The following is a 23,427-nucleotide window of genomic DNA, read 5'->3' on the forward strand; positions in this document are numbered from 1 at the left end:
CCTGCAATCTGTCACTCTCTCGGCTGAAAGGCGGCCTCGGAAAAGCGCGCCTCCCGCTCCGCCTATTGAGAGCGTGAATGCAAAGTGGTCCAAGTTGACCCGCCGCCAGTCTCCGCGGCTCCGAGTCGGCGAGGCACCCTACAGTTTACACAGCCCGGCTCAATGCAGCCTCCAGGCGCCCATTCAGGCGGGCCTGCATGCAAAAGAGCCGGCCATTAGATCATCGTAATTATCCCATTGACATCGCCCGGGGCCCCCGTGGGGGCCGGGAGCCCATCAAACGCGTCTCTAATGAGGCGCTGCGGGCCTTTGTGCGCGCCGCGCCCCCTCGCCCGCCGCCGGCCCGGCCGCAGACAGGCGGCCCCTTTCAGGCGCATTCAGCGCCCTGACCCCCGACCCCCAGGGTTATGACATCAGCAGCCCTGATCTGTGATCATTTTTATTGGCACACACTCAACGCTTGTTTCCTGTGTTTAACTCGGCCCCCCCAGCGCACCCCTCCGCTCGGGGCTGGACTCACTGGGATCTAATGGGCAGGCGGCGTTCTCACCAGGGCCTGGCCATTATGCCCGCGACGGCAACCGGGGACTCATTATCTAGGTGCAGGGACCCGCTAATCGCCGCCACGCCGAACAATCCCAAACAGATGTGCCCACTTTATGAGTTTTAATTAAAATGTTCTACTCATTTTTATCAATGCACTTTTCCCCCCTAAAATTAAAAAGATGTTACTTCCTCGTAGTGTTTTGCAAATTACGCCTTCATAAGGGTGATTAGGAGACGCTTATTTGGAACTAATCGGGGTTTTTCCCCCTTCTTTTTCTTTCCTTTTAACGTGCTGCTGTTAAATTATTTTTTTAAGAATTAATTAAACTGGAGGTTTAAAAAGATTCTGTTTTCTTATGTCACAACAACTCCATAAAGCGGAGAACTGTGTGAGTTTCTTCCTTCTGATGCAAAAGATGGCAATTTACACGAATTCCTTAATTTCAAACTTGGTTTGACAGAAAAGCTCTACTTAGCGTTCTTCAGCTGGGCGCCTGCTTCAGTAGTATTTTCAGTTCCCAGGTTTTTTTTTTTTTTTCTTTTTCCCCAAACTGTTGGACTCAGTGAAGGACATTATTGTTGCTTCTTGACTCCGAGTTTATGAAAGATCCACTTTAAACAGAGCAGCTCGGGCTTTTTAAAGTATAAACTCGATACTCTCCCCCAAACCTCTTCAGCACATATGGTTTTTAATGTAAATTTGTTTAACCACAACCGTAATTTAATTTGCCATAAAACTGAAATGAAAGTCATCACAAACGAGTCTTTGACTTGAGTGTCAGTTAAAATAACCATTTGCGGAGAGGCCGGGACTTAAAGCAAATGGCATCATTTCATTGCAAATAGGCACCAGAATTAGAGAGAAAATAGGATTTCTGTTGCTGAAGGTCACTAGGCATCTACGATGGCAGGACCTGGCCCTTCATGTGAAATGTGTCACGACTTTAGTGTCGTTGTCCTTGTGTTAAAACACTTGGGGTCCTGAGTAAAAAATAATAATAGTTAATTTTCAGGAAGACAACTCAATCAGGATCCTGTAAAGTACAGTCTAAAAGTCATGGACGACCACTTCCAATTGTTAAAAATCAGCACCAGTAATTGCCGAAAGTGAAAAGTAAAGGAATAAGACATAGGCTTTTCATGACAACCACACCGCCCCCCCCAGCAAAAAAAGAATTTCAAAAACACCTTCTGATGATGTCTCCATTAACAAGATTTTTGGATTCTGATACGAAGACTCTTTCTCTTTTTTTTGTAGCCACTTAAAATGTTTACCCTTCTAGTTAAAATTTGGTTGAAGTCCTGTGAACTATTCAGAGTCCTCAACTTATTATACATCCTGAGATTTTGCAAAAGCTGACACACCACAGATGGCTTCAAACAGTGGCCGCCTCTCAGTCCAACTTGAAGCCCTCCTGCTTTTTCTAGAAGTTTCTCTCTTGTGACCTTAGTTTCCATTTACAGTCACTTCAAACAGGGGTGCAGAATGTCACCCTGCGTCCCCCATGCAAAGACGTCTCTCTCTCTCTCTCTCTCCCCCCAGCTTGCTAAAACTGAAAACAGCCACAGCCCAAGCGAATGACATTAGATGACTGTTAGCACACACACAACCACACACAGACACACAACCACACATACAGACACACAACCACACACACACACAACCATGCACACACACAGACACACAGATACACAGACACACAACCACACACAGACGTACAGACAAGCACACCCCCCCATACAGATACAAAACAGACACACAACCCACAGACACACAACCCCCTAGACGCACGCGCACATCACAATTCTGCTTTCACCACCACGGCCCACAACAATAATGTGTCTTCTTGTCCTTCAACACTCGATCCAAGTTTTCATTAGCAGCAACTCAAACTCCTGCACTGAGCTCACCGGAGGGCTGAGAGCCTTACACTCTCGGGAATTTCTAACTTTTCATTCCACAACCAGGTCCCCCAAATCAGCCCCCGCCCTTCCGCAGCTCCGTGTGGCCGCTCCCCAGGCAGACTCGGCCCAGCGCTTCAGGGAGATGTCGTCACATCTCCTTTATCGGAGGATCGAGGATTAAAGGCGGCTGAAATGGAAACCGGGTGCCTCTCCGTGATTAGGTTTATACAAAGTCCGCAGGCATATTGGAGCTGTTAGAAACGCAGCCCCAGAACCGTAAATATTTAGCCGTCCGCATCCCTAGGCAGGCTCTTCAGAGAACAGGTTTTAGCTGGAGCTGCGCGGGGTCCTGCAGCACCTCACCTGCTCAGTCCCGGGCGAAAGATGTTCAAGTTCAAGCCTGGGAGACGCTGGAGAACACCGCTGTCCGACAGAAACATAACACGAGCCGCAAATGGGAGCCATATGTGCGATTTTCAATCTTCTAATGGCCACGTTAAAAAGGAAAAAGAACCAGGTGAAATTAATTTGAATAATGTATCTTTATTTAATCCAATATATCCAAATATTATCATTTCAACATGCCGCCAATATAAAAACCTATTAATGGTATATTTTACATTGCTTTATTTTGGTCCTAAGCCTTTGAAATCAGTTTTACGCTCACAGAACATCTCAGTTAGGACCGGCCGCACCGGGCTGGCAGCGCCCTCCCGTGTGGTGACGGTCTGAGCTCGGGGGTCTCACTGCTTGGGTCCAAGCCCTGGCTCTACCACTGGCCTGCTGAGCAAGCCCCTTGGGCTTTCCGAGCCTGTTTCCTCATCTGCTAAATGTGTCTGTGTGGACAGGAAGGGGGTGGCCTTAAGCTCGGTACCTCCCTCCCAGCAGCGGTGTCCGGACTGAAGCAGAGAGTGGGTGTGAAGTGCTTAGAAAGATGCCCGAGGCTGTTCTCATTCAGCCCTCGATGGATTCTGCACATCCAGCAAATACTTAGTGAGCACGTACTATGCTTCCAGGGGTTAGGAACGTAGCAAAAGCAAAACAGATACGGTCCCTGCCTTCATAGAGCTGAGAAGTGAATTCAGTCAAAACGAGATGACAGCCGGTAAAAACAAAATCATATACTAGGGGTTGATATAAAGGTTTGGGATGCCCGGGTGGCTCAGTCGGTTGAGTGTCTGACTCTTGATTTCAGTTCAGGTCATGATCCCAGACTCATGGCTTTGAGCCCTGTGTAGGGCTCCATGCTGAGCCCTTAAGATTCTCTCTCTCCCTCAGCCCCTCTCCCCTACTCATAATCTCCCTCTCTCAAAATTTAAAAAAAATTATATATATATATATGTTTTGTTCTTCTCTGTAGTTGGGCCAAGAAAAGGTGGTACTAAGACATGGAGACATGAAGGAGGCGAGGTTACTGGGTACATGGTGATCAGAAGGAAGGGCATTTTAGGCAGAGGGAAGAGCAATGCAAAGGCCCTGAGGCAGGAACATGCTAAGTACGTGGGAGCAGCAGCTGGGAGGCCAGTGTGGCGAGTGCAGAGAAAGAGAGTATGGGGTGTGGTCAGAGAACAGTCTGGAGGCTGGATCCCAGGGGTCTTGTCAGCCGTGGTAAGAGTGCTGGCTTTACCTTGGTACGCCACAGGGGACCACCGGAAGGCTCTGAGCAAAGAAATGGCTTGGCTCGGCCTGAGCCTTAGTGACTAAGAGGGCAGGGAGGGCACACAGCAAGGCCAGCGAGAGACTCTGGAGAGAACACAGCAGAGAGACGATGCGGTTTGGACAAGGCCCGTGAAGGACACTCACTGGAGGCAGAGCAGACAGTCTTCCGGTGGCTCAGATGCGAGGTGGGGGTGAGAACATCGAAGACGAAAAAAGGGACGGTGGCTTGAATGACCGGGTCATGGAGTTACCAGTTTGGTGACGTGACGAGATTAGCAAGTCCCGGGGACACCGCTCAGGGTTCTCTGCGGGGATTATGCGTCCCGGCAGCAACTGCCTAAGGCAGATGCTGTGATTGTGCCCACTCTACAGAGCAGATAACTGAGGATCAGGGCGATGAGACCACCCGGCGCCCAGCTGGTCCCACTGAGTTCCAGGACGGGCTGTTGGTGTCTCTGAGGGCCCTCCTCCCCCACCTGTATCCCCCCCTGCATCTTAGCAGAGGTGAGGACCGGAAGGTCACCCCTCTGCCGCAGTCTCCCAGAACCCCGCTGGGCTGATGGCGGAGGGGCTGTTGGGGCAAGAATCGTCCTTCCCCTTCCGACCTCCAAGCCTGGGTCATCCAGTCTTGCCCGAGGGAGCCTGAAGCTATTTGTTTGGTCCCCGGGGAGGATGCTCTGTGACCTACAGGAGGCCAGAGACACGCATGGCTGTCGCCACCCTTTCGTGGGCCCCGCGAACTCTCCACAGCGCGGACCCAGCCTGTGGGGGCCCGTGTGGCCGGCTGAGCCAACCCCGGAGACCCGGAAATATGGCCTGACATGGCAACAGGGACGTCGCAGATGTTGGCCGAGTTAAGGATTGAGTTACCCTGAATTCTCGCCGGGGCCCCAGACACAGCCACAGCGCCCTTACTGCAGAAGGGCGGGGGCGTCAGACTACCCAGAAGAAGGTAATGTGACACCAAACCAAGATGCTGCAGTACTGGCTTTGAACTTGGAGGAGGGACCATGAGCCGGAGATGGAGATCGCTGCTCTGGAGACCGGAAAAAGGAAAGTCCCCCCCCGCCCCCAGCACCTCCAGAGGGAGCGCAGCTCTGGGGACACTCTGATTTCACTTCTGTGAGACCTGTTTTTGGCTTCTGACCCCCCCCCCCCCCCCCCAGGGATGGAAGAGAATCAATTTCTGTTGCTTTAAACCACCGAGGTGGTGGGCACTTGTGAAACTAACACGGCCCCCTCAGCCGCGCCCGCGATGGCGCAGAGGGTAAGGGCCCAGGGTCTGGGTCACACGGCCGGACCCTGCCACCGCCAGCCCCATGACCCTGGGCAAGTGAAGTCACAGGGACAGAACTGGAGGGACACGAGAACCTACAGGAGCCAGAGCCTCTCCCGAAATGTGCACGCCCAGCGCCTTTTTCTGTGGTTCCAGGACTCGGTGGACTTCTCGGAGGGAGAGGCAGATTGGACCTCATTTTCATTTTCTGAGCTCCCGCTATATTAAGAAATATGACAACATGGCCATGTGGAGCAACATGGATGGACCTTGAGGGTGTTATGCTGAGCAAAGTAAGTCAGGCAGAGAAGGACAAATATCATATGTTTGCACGTATAGGAGGATTAGGAGGAACTTGACGGAGGAACAAGGGGGAGAAGAAGGGCGGAAATGGTGGGGGAAAGGGAGAGAGGCAAACCATGAGAGACTCTTGAATGCTGACAAAAACTGAGGACTGATGGATGTGGGGGGAGGGGGGATGGGCATGGAGGAGGACACTTGTGGGGATGAGCACTGAGTGTTATGTGGAAACTAATTTGACAATAAACTATTTGTAAAAAAAAAAAAAAGAATGCAGACAAAAAAATTAAAATAAAATAAAATGAAATAAAATGAGGTATACCCTCTCTTTAGTTTCTTAAAAAATAAAAATATTTTCAATGTTAAGAAAAAAAAAATAAAATGCTTACATCATGAAAAAAATAAATAAAAATATGTTTATTCAAACTTTCAGGGATCAGATAATTTCCATATAAATGAATCTGCGTACAGTCTATTTCTAAATCGAAAACTACATAGCTGGTTTTTGTGAAAATAGCATAATGTTTGAAGAAAAATAAAATAAAAACAATACAATAAAGAAATAAAAAAAAGAAATATGACAACAAAAACTGTGGTGTATTTTTACTGTTTACAATTTAAAGGGATTAGAGCATGCCACCCCAAAAGAGGCCCCTCTGGCATGTCGATTATTTTGAGCTGAAGGCAGTTGAGAAATAGCAGATACAGGCAGAGCTCTCTGACTGCACCCCTTCTGTCTGAGAGCAGAGCAGGAGTCTCCGGGGGGGAAGGGGTGCATCTGGCTCCATGAAGAAGAGAGCATTCTTTTTTTTTTTTTTTTTGAGCACGTGTGAGCAGGGTGGGGCAGAGAGAGGGAGAGAGAGAATCCCAAGCAGGCTCCGTGCTGTCAGTGCACAGCCTGATGTGGGGCTCGAACCCACGAACTGTGAGATCATGACCTGAGCCAAAACTGAGAGTCGGCCGCTTAACCAGCTGAGCCACACAGGCGCCCCCAGGTGAGCGTTCTCACCGCTAGGAACAGGACCAAGATGACTCTGTACAAACAAACCTACTCAGATCACCCTCATCTTTCGTTAGTTTCCCGATACATTTCCTGGTCACTTCCCCACAACGAACTGTCCCTACCCCAAGCCCCCTTTCCTTTGTCTCATCATTTCTCTACAATTTATTGTTCCTTATTAAAATAGTATTTAAGCCCTGAGGCCTATCCATTTCTCTGAGTCTTCATTTCTTGGGTACAAAAGGCATGCACCCATAAAAACAGTAACATCAAATAAAATGGTGTTTTTCTCTTTCATGTGCCTTTGTCAGTTTAATTCTCAGGTCCCAGGTGCAGAACCTAAGAGGGTAGGGAAAGAGTCTCTCCTCTCCCTGCACATTTAATAAAGCCACTCTCTTAACGCTCAAATTACAATGCTATAAAACTGCATTATGTATGAGATAATTGTGGGATCTATAAAAATAACACTCTGTGGTGCCCTATGGGCAGAGCAGAGGACGGTCGGGGCCACAAGGCAAGACACATGAGAGTTTGAAAGGTTATCTTCTCGCCAGCCTTGGGAGAGCTGTTCTCGCCAACATGGTGAGAGGGGACAGCCAACATGGATGTCCAAGGCCTTCCGTGAGGGCTGGGTCCTGAGCCGAGCGCTGAGGACTGTGCTGGTTTGGCTCTGACGCCCACATAAGGACAAGCCAGGCGCGCCTGCACCCACCGTTACCGCAAACGCACACGTGTGTGATTGCAGCGGCCGGTACGTGGACGTCACAGTCGTGGACGCGCCGGGACCATTCTTAGCCCAACAGGGTGAAAGCTGTCCCCTGAGGCAGGAGGGGAGGGCAGGCATCTTTTTACAAGATCTGTATAAGTTCAGTGAAATTGTAATGGGGAAAACATGCAAGAGCGAAATCAAATAAACCAAAGTGGGAGAATCGAAAATGAAATAAATAAAATCTCTGCGACTTTAGAGGCTGCAGGCTGCTGGTGCCGGGGGTAAGGCCGGGCATTGGTGCAGGGAGGAGTCCCGGGGAGACGGGCCTCCTGGGGAGACGGGGGTGGGGGGGTTCCCAGGAAGAGAGGATCTGGGAAGAACGAGACACCGGGGAGAAGAGGACGGGGAGAGAGATTCGTCAGCCCGGGTGGAGGGGGGTCCATGGGGACAAGGGTTTTCAGAGCTGCGCCAGACGCTCAGAAGAGCCAGGCCCCCAGAGCAGGGAGAGTCGAGAGGGGCTGCCCTCCGACCCAGCCGAGGGGTGCTCCCCTGCAGACACAGTCAGAAGCGGGGGTGAGGAACGGAAGGAGAGAAGGAAGCCTGGACCCAGGGAAACTGGCTTGCTCAGGTTTGTGCCAGTGGAGTCCAGACGTTCGGGGTAGAATAGAAATAAGAATAAGTTTAAAAAAAAAAAAAAAGAAATAAGAATAAGCATCCCTGACAGGCCCCTCGGCTGGCCTGACCTTACTCTGTTCCTACCTCGTTCTCATCACACCCAGGGTGGGTAGGGAGTCAGGAACATCACAACCCTGGGGCGCCTCGGTGACTCCGTCCGTTAAGCATCCAAGTCTGGATTTCGCCTCAGGCCATGATCTCATAGTTTTGTGAGTTCGAGCCCCGCGTCGGGCTCTGTGCTGACAGCTCGGATCCTGCCTGGGATTTTCTCTCTCCTCTCTGCACCCCGCTCTCTCCCTCAAATACAAATAAATAAACATATATTTTCATATATAAACATAAATATAACCCCATTTGCATGCAAAAGTACTTAGCTTCTTAGTGAGCTCCATTTGTATGCTGGCCTCAATGACAGAGGCTCCTAGTGGATTCTTTCTGAAATAGGGCTGCCACGTTTAGCAAATAAAAATCCATCCTTCAGGACTTGCTTATAACAACAACAACAACAAAAAAGTATTCTTTGTTGATCCAAAATTCAAATTTAACTGGCCTTTTATCCTGTATTTTATTTGGCACCTCTGTTGTGAACCCTCACAGGTAATAGCCACACTTAGCACTCCATCTCCAAAAGAGGCCTCTGAGCCTCAGAGACGTCCAGTCACTTACCCAAGGCCACACAGCAAGTGGCCAACTTGGGACCTGCCTCTAGTCTGGGCTTGCAACCGCTAATATCTCCTTTAACGAGCCCTGACTGCCTGATTGGAGGAGAGCACGACAGTGTATCTCAGCCGCCACATCACTGCACACTTGCCATGCCTCAGACACATCGGCCCCGCACTTTCTGAACAGTTTCCCGCAAACCCATGTTAGGTAAACGTAGAAGGTGGCTTGGGGCTGCAGCTGCTCGTCTATGCCTGGAATCTTCTGGAACAATACGCAGGAAGTCGACCCAGCGCTTGACCCAGAGGAAGGAAAAGAGACTTACATTTTTGCTCCACATCAGGGGTGGTAAAATTATCCAGACTATTGAGGACTCGTGAGGAATCTTGGGGACAGGCTGCGTGCACTTCCAAAGCACATTATTGTCTAAATCGGGGAGTGGTAAACCCTGGCCCGCAGGCTAAATCCTACCGGTTACCGGTTTTCGTAAATAAAATTGTATTTGGGCACAGCAGTCCCGACCTAAGCTGTTGGAGCGTGTCATCTCTCCGACACTTTACAGAAAAAGTTGAGCACCACTTGCTCTATATGTTTTATTTATTTGTTTATTTGTTTTAGAGAGGGGAGAGAGAGAGAAAGTACAAGTAGGGGGAGGGGCAGAGGAAGAGAGAGAGAATCTCAGGCAGGTTCCACACTCAGCACCGAGCCCCACGCGGGGCTCGATCCCATGATCCAAGGGTTACGACCTGAGTTGAAATCAAGAGTTGGATGCTTAACCGACTAAGCCACCCAGATGCCCCGTTTGCCTGTATCTTCTGGGTCGTTTGAACAGTTTCCATAAATGTGTTAGTTTTTCGCTAGAAAAAAAGGTGGGGGGGCATTTTCGCTTGGGTTTGTCTTCATCTCCACAATTTGCTAATAAGTAGTCTTTCCTCCCTGTGGCGGTCCAGGTGGGCAGCACGAGGGGCCGGAGGCCGCAGCGTCCCTGGTCCCTCGAGCACCTCAGCCTTGCTATTTGAGCTCCTCCTTGGGAAAGACATCGACGCTGCGTCTTCTCGCTCAGCAAGAATTTCCTGGGGGGACTTAAACCGATGGCTTCTGTTTGTTTTGCTTTTACTCTGGTGCCTCGTGGATCGTAAAACCGGTGATCTCTCCCGGATGGGCTGGTAACTTAGAGCTAACTCTGCTCAGCACTGGAGGCTGATGCGATGCTAGCTACGTTATCACCAGACATACAATATCATACACCATCACACCATCAGTTCCTAGTGCTGCTGTAAGAAGTTACCACAGGGGCGCCTGGGTGGCTTAGTCGGTTGAGCGTCCGACTTTCGCTTAGGCCATGATCTCGCGGTTCGTGGGTTCGAGCCCCGCGTCGGGCTCTGTGCTGACTGCCAGCTCAGAGCCTGGAGCCTGTTTCAGAGTCTGTGTCTCCCTCTCTCTGACCCTCCCCTGCTCACGCTGTCTCTCTCTCTCTTTCTCCTAGAAATAAATAAAAATATTAAAAAAAAAAAAAAAAAGAAGAAGTTACCACAAACCGAACAGCTTAGAACACCACCAGTTTCTTATCCGTCAGTTCTGGACATCAGGGTCTGTGAGCCGTCTCTGCAGGCTACAGTCAAGGGGCTGTGGGCTGGCGGCTTTTCTGGACGCACTCGGGGGAAACAGTCTGAACGGTGCACATGAGCAGCTCAGGGCAGGGGTGAGTCTCTGAGGGGGCCTGGCCTGCCGCCTCCTGGCTGCGTGACCCAGGCGTGGATCACTCGGTGTCCCGAGTTTCTTCGTGTGTAGAATGGGGGTAGTCACAGCGCCCTTCACAGTGCTGGGAGGGCTAAACACGGGAAGGGGGAGGGGGGGGTGCGGAACGAGATCTGGCAAAAGTATACGCAGGACTGTGCTAAGGATTTGCAGGGCCGAGTGCAAAGTGAAAATCTGAGCCCTTGTTAAAAAAGTACCAAGAATTGGGGCGCCTGGCTGGTTTGGTCGGTTAAGCGTCTGACTTCGGCTCAGGTCATTATCTTGCGGTCCGTGGGTTCGAGCCCCCCCCCCCCCCCCCCGGNCTGTGTCTCCCTCTCTCTATCTCTTGCCCACTCACACCCTGTCTCTCTCTCTCTCAAAAAAAAAAAATTAAAAAAATATTGACTTAAATAAAAAAGTATCAAGAATTTATTTTTTTACCAAGTATTGAGCCTGGGTGGCTCAGTTGGTTGAGGATCTGACTCTTGATTTCAGCTCAGGTCACGATCTTGTGGTTCATGAGGTCGAGCTCCGCATTGGGCTCCACACTGTCAGCGCAGCTAAAGATTCTCTGTCTCCCTCTCTCTCTCTACTCCTCCCCTGCTTTCTCTCTCTCAAAGTAAATAAATAAACTTAAAAAAAAAATAGAACAAGTATTGAGAATTTTAAGACCGTGATGGCAGAGAATTAAACCAAACACGCAATCCTTCTTAGTGCAGAGGCCCGGGGACTTCCCAGGTCACACACCCGCGAAGTCAGGAAAAAAACATTAAGCCCCAGAAGGTGCAGATGGAAATCTCCCTCCCTGACCCTGGGCCTGTCAAGGAGGGTCATCTGCGGGCTCACGGGGCTCAGAGCCTGTGCCCAGAGAGCAACTGACGTGCCCCAAGTCGCCGCACTGGTGGCAGAGCCGAGCCCGGGAGCCGAGTTTCCTCCTTGCCCCCAGCTGAGAACTTGAGCAAGAGAATCCGGCTCCCTGAGCCCCGGGCCCTCGCCCCGGACCCCGGGGAACCGCCATTAGTGGGTTCTTTCACACCACACCTGCTGGGGAGAGCCAGGTGTCGGGGCAGTGCCGGCGGGAAACGGGGCAGCCTGTCCGCATGGCATTTATATCTGGGGCAGACGGACAAGAAGCAAACGCACAAAAGCGCGGGTCCCTCTGATTCGTGCTCGGGGCCATGGAGTCAGGGAAACAGCCGGACGGGACAGCGGTACTTAGGGGAGGGAGGGAGAGTGGGCGGGGGTCCCTTGGGTGCAGGGCCCGAGAAGGGGACACAGATGAGCTGGGCTTATGCAGGAAGGTGCGCAGGAGGAGGGGCTGGGGGAGCCGGGCAGGAGGAGGTAGGAGTTGAGCAAGGTTGGGGTCCCGGCCCGTCTCCCGGGCCCGCGGGATGGCGAGCAGCGCCCCCTTGGAAACCTGGGTCGGACACATGGCCACACTGGCGTGGTCAGCGCTGGGGGGACAGGGCAGGAACGCCCTTGGCCGAGGGTGCTCTGGGGACGGAGGTGACCGTGGGCTCTGGGCAGCCAGCACCCCGCGGCTGGGCACGGGCACGGGCGGCTAGCCAGGGGCTCCGGGGGAGACAGTGGAGCACAGACTGGGTGTCAGACAGAAGTGGCTGAGGGAGGAGTGGCTTCTGCACATGCAAAGGCCCTGAGCAGGGAGGGACCTCGTGCCTCAGAGGTCTGGCTGACTGCTTGATTTTTATGAATAAAGTTTTATTGGCACACAGCCATGCCCGCTCATTTGCATCTTGTCTGTGGCTGCTGCAGCGAGACAAGCAAGGGCAGCGCCGAGTAGCTGCCACTGAGACCAGACGGCTGGCAACGGGAGGTGACCAACCGTCCCTTTTGCCCAGGACTGAGGGGTTCTGGGCTGAAACGGGCCAGGTCCTGGGTGAATCAGAAAGCCTAAAATATTAACCTTCTGCTCTTCTTTTTTTTAAAGTTTATTTATTTATTTTGAGAGAGAGCACACGCGCAAGTAGGGGAGGGGCAGAGAGAGGAGAGAGAGAATCCCAAGCAGATGCCGCGCTGCCAGCGCAGAGCCAGACTCGGGGCTCGAGCTCACACACCATGAGGTCATGACCTGAGCCGAAACCAAGTGTCAGATGCTTAACCGACTGAGCCATCCGGGTGCCCCATCCTTCTGGGCTTTACAGAAAACGTTTGCTGACGGAAGGCAAGCCAATGTGGCCGGAGTGGCGCTGTAGGAGGCGAGGTGACCGGGACAGGCCCGGAGGGGAGTGTGGCATCACGCCAGCCGGCCTCCCCCGCTGTCACCAGGTTCAGGCTTAGCAAGGCCCAGACAAAGCGAGCCCTGGTGGCCTTCTCGTCCCTTCTGTGCCCGGCTCACCACTGCACACAGATCCTAGAGCTGCTGCCGGCTCCCCCCCGCCAGCTGGGGGACATGGGGTGCCCGCCAGAGACCGACTTTGGAGATCGGAATCCCCGGGTCCGCAAAATTCCTCCGACCCTCCAGGGCGATAGAGCCTGTCACAAACACCCAACGATGAAGAGAGGACAGCAGGCAAGGAGGTGTGCAAACCAGAGCACAGCCGTGCGGCCCGTTCCCGGGCGCCCTGCCCCAGGACGCAGGGGCGGCGAGGAGGCGGCGTTCGAAGCGTCCGCCGCGTGAAAAATAAATATTGATGTTCATTCTAAGGAACAAGGTTTTGTTTTATTTACTTTTATCCAGAGCAGAACATTTTCAACATAAACGCGTCGTTCTGACCACCACAAAGCTAACGGCATTTTCCCACACATGGCCTAGCCTTTTTCCCCTGCCTCTCTCTCTAAAAAGGAAATGAGGGTGAGCATGTGTGGCTCTTCTGTGAGTTTCTGGAAGGGCTGGTTTCAAAGGAGGCCACTGATAGAGGCCGGCGGCTGTGTGGAATCTGGTACGTGTTGAAATGATTATTTTGAACACTTGAATTCCTGGAGGGGCAGGAAAGAGAGAGAAGTGGGTTTGAGAAATCTGAAAGATTGGGGGGGTGCATGTCAGATAAAAACTAAGGGTGGGGGGGAGACACAGGATTCGCATAATAATAAACTGTCAAATTCTTCTGTTCACTTGTTCGATGAACACTGAATAAGCTGCTACACAATGGAAGGTTCCATAAAACAGCTCCTTTGGGGAACATAAGGATAAACCCACCAGGAATCACATCTACCGTTTCTTGCCTCAGTGATGCTAATAGATGATAGACTCAAACGGGCTCCTGGGTGTGCTTTTGTGTCTCCCACACAGTACGGGCGTTGGCTGGCACTTTTTACAAAACGAATTATATGCCAATATTAAAAATGGAAGAGCGCCTGGGTGGCTTGGTCGGTTGAGCATCTGACTCTTGATTTCGGCTCAGGTCACGATCTCCACAGTTCATGGGATCTCTGTGTTGAGTGGGGAGCCTGTCTCTCTGTCTCTGTCTCTCTCCCTCTGCCCCTCTCCCATTCATGCATGTTCTTTCTCTCTCTCTAAAATAAAAAAAATAGGGGCGCCTGGGTGGCTCAGTCGGTTGGGCGTCCGACTCCAGCTGAGGTCATGATCTCACGGTTCGTGGGTTCGAGCCCCGCGTCGGGCTCTGTGCTGACAGCTCAGAGCCTGGAGCTGCTTCGGATTCTGTGTCTCCCTCTCTCTTGCCCCTCCCCTGCTTACACTCTGCTCTCAAAAATATATAAATGCAAAAAAATTTTTGTTTTAAAAATAAATTAAATTAAAAAATAGAAAACAAAATGGAAAGATGTTTTGAAGACTGGGAAGACTGGGAACATAGGGCTGGGATTCCCACAAGGCGATTGTAGCTGGCGCTGTGGGTGGCGGCTGATCCTTGCAGACGAATGTTTCCCAGTTGGGGACAATCTCACCCCCCGGGGATCATTTGGCCATATCTGGAAACACTGGTCGTCACAGCTTGGGGGATGGTGCTCCCGGCGTCCAGTGGGTAGAGGCCGGGGACACCACTAACACCCTAAGTGCCCAGGTCGGCGCACCCCTCCCCCCACAAGAAATGTCCAGCTTCAAAGGCTGGTGGTGCAGAAATCGCAAGGCTCTGCAGCGGGCAGGTGTGTGTGCTCCACTTTGCCACGGCCCCTCCACTCCCTGTTGTGTCCCAGAGCCGGCTACCAGGCGTGAATTGCCTTTTGTGGTCTTACACACAGTCCCTTCATTCGTTTTCATTATCTTCTGTCCCCGGACACGTCCCCAGCGGCCCCTAGGGCCCTATCTTAGCAGGTGTTTCTGCCTTTGATTTCCCGGCCAGATCGCAAATGTGCCCACCCATTCCTCACGTCGCAGGTGGCTCCTCTTCCTCTAACTTACATCAGGGACCCAGTGAAACCCTCACCCCTCAGGACAGACGATGTCGTGGCTGTTTTGCTCTCCGTCACTGCTCCCTGCCTCCTTTGCTGAGCACTGCCCAGCCCTGGGGCTCCGGAGCTGGTGCCTTTGAAGGAAAGAGGCAAGCCCTCCCCTCAACAAACCAAGCTGGAGACATCTCCCTACTGGTAAGGGAGCCCCTTACAGGTGATTAGACTGAGTCTCACCAGATAGCTTCCCAGCAGGTTCCCTTGGGGCCCCACTGGCCAGGATTGAGTCCGGTGGTTAGACTGGGCTGCAAAGGAAGTTGGGAAGTGGGCATCTGGCATTTATTTCAGCCTCTATCACAGCCTCTGAGGACTTGACAAGAAGGAAGAAGACGGAGCGAGGAGACGGCTCTGGGAGACACAGTAGTATGTACCACATGTATTCACAGCAAGGCTCTTCCAATGCTCTGTGTCCAATCCATCGTCTCCGATTTGTAATGAAATCTTGGCTCATTTACCTCTTTACCCGAAGACTGGTCTTTATCTGTGGATGGCTTCCTACAGGAAGCAGTACCTGTCACTCAAGGCCCTTCACATCTACCTCCCCCGCATGTAGGCGGAAAGGGCTCTGAAACTCTGGTGCTAACTTGTACCAGTTAGCCTTTGCTGCGTAACAAATGATTCCAAACGCACTGGTATCAAACAGCAAACTTTTTTTTTTTTTAAACTTTTCATGATTCTTTTGGTTAGCTGTGAAATCTGGTCAGGTTTGGCTCAGTGGGTGGCTGGCTAGTCTAGGAGGGCCTCCCTCATGTCTGGGGTCATGTCTGAGATGGGTGGGCCTGTATCCATGGGCTTTTTCTCACGGTGGCAAAAGGGTTTCTAGTAGGAGCAGTGAACGGCAAACCCAGTACAGAAGCATGAACTTGCAGTCTTCTGCTTTCATCGTGTTTCCTAAAGTCCCATCGGCAAGTCACATGGCTCACCTGAGATCCAAAGGATGGACACGTAAACCTTACTTCCTAATGGGAGAGGCTGTAAATAGTGTGGCCATTTTTTTTTTTAACTAAATGACATCTTTATTTAGCACAGATCTCTGTGAAGCAGAACATTGTTTCCCAGTAGCCAAGTGATATTCACACAGAGGTCTGTTCTCCAGTCTCATGCAAAGAACAATATGCAGTTGAAAAGAGGCATCCCAACCACTCAGTCATCCCGCCACCTTGGAAATGGCTCTCAGAGATGGCAACTAGGAGCCAAGAATTCACCGGAAGCATTTGTCTTAGTTCTGATCACTTCCAACCCGCACAAGTTTTCTATTTGGGGGAGAATCCATTCTATGCCCAAAGTTTTCACGTCTCCACATTCCAAAGTCACTATTGTTGACAACGAAACTAAACTTCTCACAGAACGCAATCATACTTATCTGTCAGAGGAAAGGCACCGTTTCAGACACCTTGACCACCCTTTCATCACAATCTGCAGGCATCTGTCAAAATGTACTGTACCTTATAAATATGTATAATGCCAGTTCTCATATTTTGTGCCAGGAGAGGGTATCAATGCTACAATTAATTAGTCTAATTTGCATTTGAGACTATACATAATTAATTTCTTCATTAAAAGCTTTCAACATTTCTTTGCAGAAAGTGCAAAAGATCATCGATGAGGTTTGAAGATGCAATTAGTAATAAAATATGTCAATGCTGGAATGAGGAAGGAAGAACAGGATGGCCCCACGCCATTCAAAGCCCGATGATCCCGTGACTTGGAGACATTTGTTTTTCGTCAGATCTGTGCCAGGCTGTCATTTCCAGGTAAAGACAATTCTTCCTGTTCATTCTTCCTCCCCCAGCTGTTTTTCCCTTACGTGGTGTCTATGAAGTGCTGGAGAAGGGCTCCAAGCAGAGAGACCTGATCGATAGGTGGTTCTCGGCCTGTCCTGACCTTCCTTCCCTCCTCAGTGAAATGGCAACAATCGTATCTCGTGGAGTGGACATAAAGACGCCCTCCCTCCACTCCATTTTAAGTTTTGATTGAAGTATATCAAGAAAGCCCACACTTTGGCCACATGGAGAGTCAGGGGGGAGCCCCATGAAGGCTTCTCTGGAATTGTAACACTCTCCATCCATACACCCTTTCTGTTGTAAGAGAAAACATCGTAAATGATTTCTGCATATTCACTGTCTGCAATACACGGCTTACCTCTACACAGTTATACGTTCAGAGACGCAATATTACGATGCAGGTTTGGGCACATGAACCAAGCACCCTAAGGGTATCTCAGGGATTTGGAAGGCTAACTTTTGCACTAGCAGATGTCTGCCTCTCTTGCCAACTTCCACTCTTATCGTAGCACTGTGCGATTCTCGACTGACTGTATACACCTGGCCAGGTTCACGTGTCCTTGCCCCAAAGACAAGAGCTCTCTGCTGGACCTTTCTAGCTCATCCAGCTGTAAAAACAATCCCTGACAAATATTCCAATTGAAATAGACGCGCCATCTTTGCATATGAGGGAAGCCTCCTGCAGAGCTGGGCCATTCAGGCAACAACTGGCCTCAAGCAGACCTTGCCTGACTTGCTAGAGCTGTGACCCCGCCCCGGAGGAGAGGCTGGCTCAGAGGAGGTGCTCAAAAAAAAAAAAAAATCTGTTGGATGGATGTGTGGATGGATGGACAGATGGATGGATGGATGGATGGATAGATGATGTGTGGATAGACGGATGGATGGATGGATGGTTGGATGGATGGATGGATGGATAGATGGATGGATGGATGGATTCCTTCAAAGAAGGAGATAATGTGGTATTTAGAACAAACTAAATCGAGAACAGTGCAGATTTAGGATATGCATCAGGAAGTTGGGGGGATAAAGATGACCTTTGATAAGGAAATCATCCTGTGCAGCAGAATTAAACAACGGGAAAGAACTGGTAAAAGAGCAGATGTATATTTCCAGTTGAAGGCTATACCTGTCACAAAAACCGGGATGGTTTGACTGACAGCCTTAAGATACTCTTACATTCCCTTCACAGCTAAGAAGGAGATTAAAGCGCTCTGTCCAGGGCAGTGAGGCTTCTGCCCTGGCTGTTAGTGAGGGGGCTTGCATTCCAACTGCCTTTTTAGCCCTTCTTCATAAGAACTTGTGCCCAAAGAGTTCAAGAGGATGTGGGATGTCGAGACGGCTCTTCCTCTGCGAACATGCCGGAAGTCTCTGGTGCTGGGGCCAGTCGGGGATGAAACAGAGAAGCCAGAAGTTCTGGGGCCAGACTGAATCTGGTACATCCCTCCCTTCGACGGGCATCTGGCCCGTCTGCCTCCCAGGCCCCTTCCCCGTGGACTGAATGACAGACTCATTCCTGTACCACCTTGCTGCATGTCTCGGGGGACACGGATATTGGGAAAAGAGATGATTAAGAGACAGTCCTTTCCTGGAGACAATTGAGAGAAGTCTGATTGTTTATTTACACAAATGGGATTCTACTTCTGAAGTTTTGCCAAGTTAAATAATCTACATGAAAAGCTTTTAAACAATAATAGGAACATCACCATGAGTGGTGGGGTGGGGCCAGGAGGTGACCTTCCAGTGGAGTCTAGCATCACATGAAAGCCCAAACCGCAGCCACACCCTACCCGCACCCCCCCCCCACCATTCCTAAATAAAACAACAAATAGCCACAAGCCACATAAAACTGAGAAACAATGAGCTCAAGTCCCTGCTCAGTCAGAAGAATGTTCCAGAAATAATCCTCTGGCAACAACTTCTCCACTGAAGAGAGAGATTGGTGGAAACTGAAATCCAGCCCAGGGTCCCTGCAGCCCCAAACGCATCCACCTTGCTCCTGTCCTTGGAAACAGTAAGGAAGTAACCCCAACGCATACGCTGCTCAGACTTTGTTAGCAATTCACTTGCAGCTCGAGCACAACAGAATATGTGAGTTCTAGAATTTGGGGATCACTGAGTAGACCAAAGAAGGTGGGGAATGATTATCAATGATGCAAAATCATGATGTTCCAACTGATCAAGAACCCACTTACACAACAAAGGGAGTTATTCATTGGCCTCAGAATATGAGAAGTCAAGAGCTAGGTTAGTTTCAGGCAAGGTTTGATCGAGCAACTCATGCTGTATCACCAAGGGCTTTATTTCTCTCTACCTCTTCTTCCTTCATTCTGCAGCGTGAGCTTGAACCCAGGCTGTACGCAGCAGCAGCTAGCAGTTCTAGTCTGCCTCTCTTTGGCACCAAAATGGCACACTCCGTTTTAAGTGCTCTATCCTTACACTACAGCGCAAGGAGCTTTACTTTTCTTGAAGCCCCAATAAATATCACTTTGTAACAGATTTTTTTTTTAAAGTTTATTTATGTGTTTTGAGAGAACCCATGAGGGAGGGGCAGAGAGAGAGGGAGAGAGAGAATCCCAAGCAAGCTCTGTACCGTCAGCTCAGAGCCCGTCACGGTGCTCGATCCCATGAACTGTGAGATCATGACCTGAGCTGAGATCAAGAGTCTGGACCCGTAACTGACTGAGCCACCCAGGTGTCCCCATATTAGAGTTTTAAAATAATATTTTTTTATTTAAAATAGTTTCAGATTTACAGAAAAAAATTACAAAGATACTACAGGGAGTTCTCATATACCCATGCCCTGAGTATGGTGTGTTTGGCACAATTAATAACCGATACTGATACATCATTATCTTTTTTAAAATTTTTTAATGTTTATTTATTTTTGAGAGAGGGAGAGAGACAGAGCATGAGTGGGGGAGGGGCCGAGAGAGAGGGAGACACAGAATCCGAAGCAGGCTCCAGGCTCTGAGCTAGCTGTCAGCACAGAGCCCGACGCAGGGCTCGAACCCACGGACTGTGAGGTCATGACCTGAGCCGAAGTTGGACGCTCAACTGACTAAACCACCCAGGTGCCCCACCACCACCCCCCGATACATCATTATTAACTAAAGTTTAAAGTTTATTCATATTTCCCTAGCTTTTACCTAATGCCCTTTTTCTGGCCCAGGATCCCACCTGGGACACCACATGACCTTTGTCATGTCTCAGGCTCCTCTTGGTTGTGACAGTTTCTCAGAGTCTCCTTGGTTTTAGCAACCTTGATAGTCTGGAGGAATGAGGCGCTGGTATTCTGCAGAGCATCCCTCAATTCAGATTTGTCTGACGTCTTTTCATGAATATCCTGGGGCTGTGGGTCAGGGGAAAGACGACCTGAGAAGCCACGTGTCTGTCTCGTGCCATCATATCAAGGGGATCTACTCCCGATGTGATTTATCATCGCTGATGCTAACCTAGGTCACCTGGCCAAGGCTACCGTTGCCCAATTTCTCCACGGTAAAGTTACTCTTTTTCCCCTATGATGTGCTCTTTGGAAGAAAGTCACAAAGCACAACCCATTCCTAAGGAGTTGGGATTGGACTCCACCTCACCAAGCATGAGATACCCACAGAAATTATTTGAAATTTTTCTGCACGGAAGATTTGTCCATTTTTATTTCTTTATTTGTTATTCCATCACTTATTTGTATCAGTATGGAGCACGCCTATTTCATACGTGGCGTTATGATCCAGTGCTATCGATTTTCTGCTCAGACTGTCCCAGCTTTAGTGATAGACAGCTTTTCCGCACATGCTTCCATTACCGTGCATGGGATTTTTAACTTTTTCTCGCTTTCTCGTACTACAAGATGCTTCAGGCTCATCTCATATATTTCTGGCCCCAAGTCAGAGATCAGCCATTTCTCCAGGGACCCCCTCCCTTCCTTTTTTGGAGAATGATGTTAGAAACGAAGATCTGGCCTCTAAACGTGCGCTTTAGCTCCTGGACTAAGTAACTCAGGAAAATAATAAATTCCTTGAGCATCGCTTCCCAAAGTCATATGTGCATTAATGAAATATTTTTAATCTTGTCCTTCAAACGAGCTGGCTTGTCTCCTAATAGATTCCAATTAAATCCTTTTTTTAAATTACATTGTTGTTAAAGACTTCGCTATTTTCACATGATGTTCCCCCCACCCTCGCCCGTTTGGGCCCCGATCCTCTCAAAATTGCCTTGCCACCCCCTTTCTATTAAAAAATGGAAAATTGCACCGTCCACCTAATTAGTCAAATTTGAATTGTATTTGGCTATCACAGCCCAGTGGTTGAATTTCACACACCATTTGAAAAGATATGGTAGAAATGTCACTCTTGACTTCCTCCCACACTCCGGCGGTGCTATTCAATTACAAAAGGAATTATTTGGCGTCCTGTCGCCTTGATGCTCTAGCAATATGCTATTAACCTTTATTGATTTTTGCTTAAATATATTCAAGATGGGTACATTTTTGCAAATCGAATGCGCTGGTATTTAAACGGAAATATTTCACTAAATGGATTTTCATTTTAAATGAAATTTGCCAAATGATTATAAATGACAGGGGATGGGCTTTGAACTTGTAGGAGATGTGGTGCGAAGGTTCTGGGGGGAGGGCTTCTCGGCCACCACGGGGCCGGGGCAGCTGGAGGAGAAATGTGCGTCACGGAAGGAAGGATTCCTGCTTTGACGTGCACCTGGGCCGGCGAACGTAGAAACAGGTCACGCACAGGCTCCTGCAGGTCCCGGGGCCCGTCCAGGACAGGAGCGGGGACCGGCTGGCACCTTCAGAGGTGACGGCGGTGATGCGTATCGGCATCTGTCGGTGTCATTCAGCCGTGCCTGCGGTGTACTGCCGCTCGGAAGAGCCTCCGAGGAAATGTGTACAACTTGAGGGAACCTCACAAAAGTACGATCTGCCTTATTACTGAAGCCACCCCAGCGATGCGATCGTCTTCAGTGTGACCTCTCTTTTTCCCTTCCTCCTCAGGGCCTCCATCTACAAAGAGTCCCTTCGTAAGAGTCTGGGGGCTCCAGACCTGGGCTCTGAACCAGGAAGTACCCCGTCTGCAGCCCTGGCTGGGACAGCTCCAGCCCTTACCCTCACAGAGCTCCCAGCCCAGGAGGGGCTGAGGACATTAAGAAACCATCTAGAGATGAGGGTGTATGGCTTCGAACTGAGAGAAGTGGCCGAAAGAAGGGCACATGGGCTACAGGGGCAACTAAGGAAGCTGAGCTAGTCCAGGAACCCCAGAGAGTTTCCCTGGGGTTCCTTTTTAGACAGTGGAGGTGGGCAGTGCAAAGGTCCTGTGGCAGGAATGGGGGATGCAGCCGAAGCCAGGGTGGTGTGGCAGGCAAAGGATGAAGGAATGAACCACAGGAGAACGCTGTCCAATGAGCCGTGCTAACGGCTCCCTAAAAGCACTGGGAAGCCAATAGGAGATTTTAAACTGTGTTTAAGTTGGGAGAAGATCACATCTTGTAAAACGTACCAGTCCTCTAACTGTGCATTACCATCCTGGGGGGAGTTCCGTAAGAACGCAGAGCCGCACACCAGCGCCCAGGGGTTCTCACCGGGGCGCCCTGGGGCGGAGGCCAGAGTCTGCATTTTCCAGTAGCACCCCGGGTGCGTCTAATAGGGGAGGTCCCTGTCACAAGTACCTTTCTGGCTCCAACCTGCTGCTCCTCACCCCAGAAGCTTTCCTGGAGCCCCTTTCTTCTGGAGTAGAACTGGAGAGCTTATTTCAAAGAGAACCAGAGGAGAAAATTAAGGCTCAAAGCCAACACTGAGAGTGCTGGGGGCCACCCAGAAAACGGTCCCCCTTTCTTCCTGACTGCTTCTCACAGGCAGCACAGGGTTTCTTCTTCTGGCTCACAAAGCGAGGCTCCCTCCTGCTCCTGGAAAGGCCCAGGGAGCCGGAAAGGTGAAAAGACGCCCCCAGGCCCCCTTGAGCTGGGCTGGGGCAGCCTGTCCTGGGCCACAGAGCGGAGATGCGGCTGCTGAGGTTCTGGGCACACACTGTGGCTCTGAGTCTTCTGCCCGGTGCCCCTTTCCCCTCCCAAAGCCCCCAGGGGATCTTGAGATGCCTGCTTGGTATGGACTGTATAAAAATGTATAAAAAGACACCACAGGTGTAAGCGTTCAGATGGGCCCTGGGGCCGGGGGGTCTGTCTGTCCCGGGTGTCCACGATGGTCTCCAAGACAAACCCAGAAACTTCCATTTCCTGATCACCTAACAGGCATTCCCCACCGCTGGCTCTGGTGAGGAAAGGCGAGCCTGGCTGCGGTGCAGCACTGCCGGGGGGCGAAGGGCCTGCGCGGTGATCGCGACCCCACCAGGGTCCCCTGAGCACCTCTGTGCACGATGAGCTGGCTCACCCCTTCACACGAGCTACCTCGGTTTGCAGCCTGACCCGTAGAAGAGCCCTCCCGCAGAAAGATCCAGAATAACGGCGGGAACGCAGAACTGGGTGCCGCAGGATGCCTGCGTGGGCGGAGAACATAAAAACTGAAATGGGCAAGATTTCCATGGGGACAGAATCTACACAAGGGCCTGGGGTTTGAAGCTCTGCGTCCCCTCAGCTGCGTGACCTTGAGCTGGTCACGTGGCCCCTCCTGGCCTCCAGCTGTGCGGGGCAAGGACCGCGGCCAGGCCCTTGGTCCGGGGCCCACCCTGTGGCGCTGCTCTTCCCATCAGGCTAAGAGCAGCGGCAAAACCGAAGGTGGAGCGCGACACCGGTCGCTGCCTGCTCGGGCCAATTCGGATGCCCGCGCTGCGTCACCGCCCCTGTGGGG

The sequence above is a fragment of the Crocuta crocuta genome, unplaced genomic scaffold (genome assembly GCF_008692635.1).
Source record: "Crocuta crocuta isolate KB4526 unplaced genomic scaffold, BGI_CrCroc_1.0 scaffold27, whole genome shotgun sequence".
NCBI lineage: Eukaryota > Metazoa > Chordata > Mammalia > Carnivora > Hyaenidae > Crocuta > Crocuta crocuta.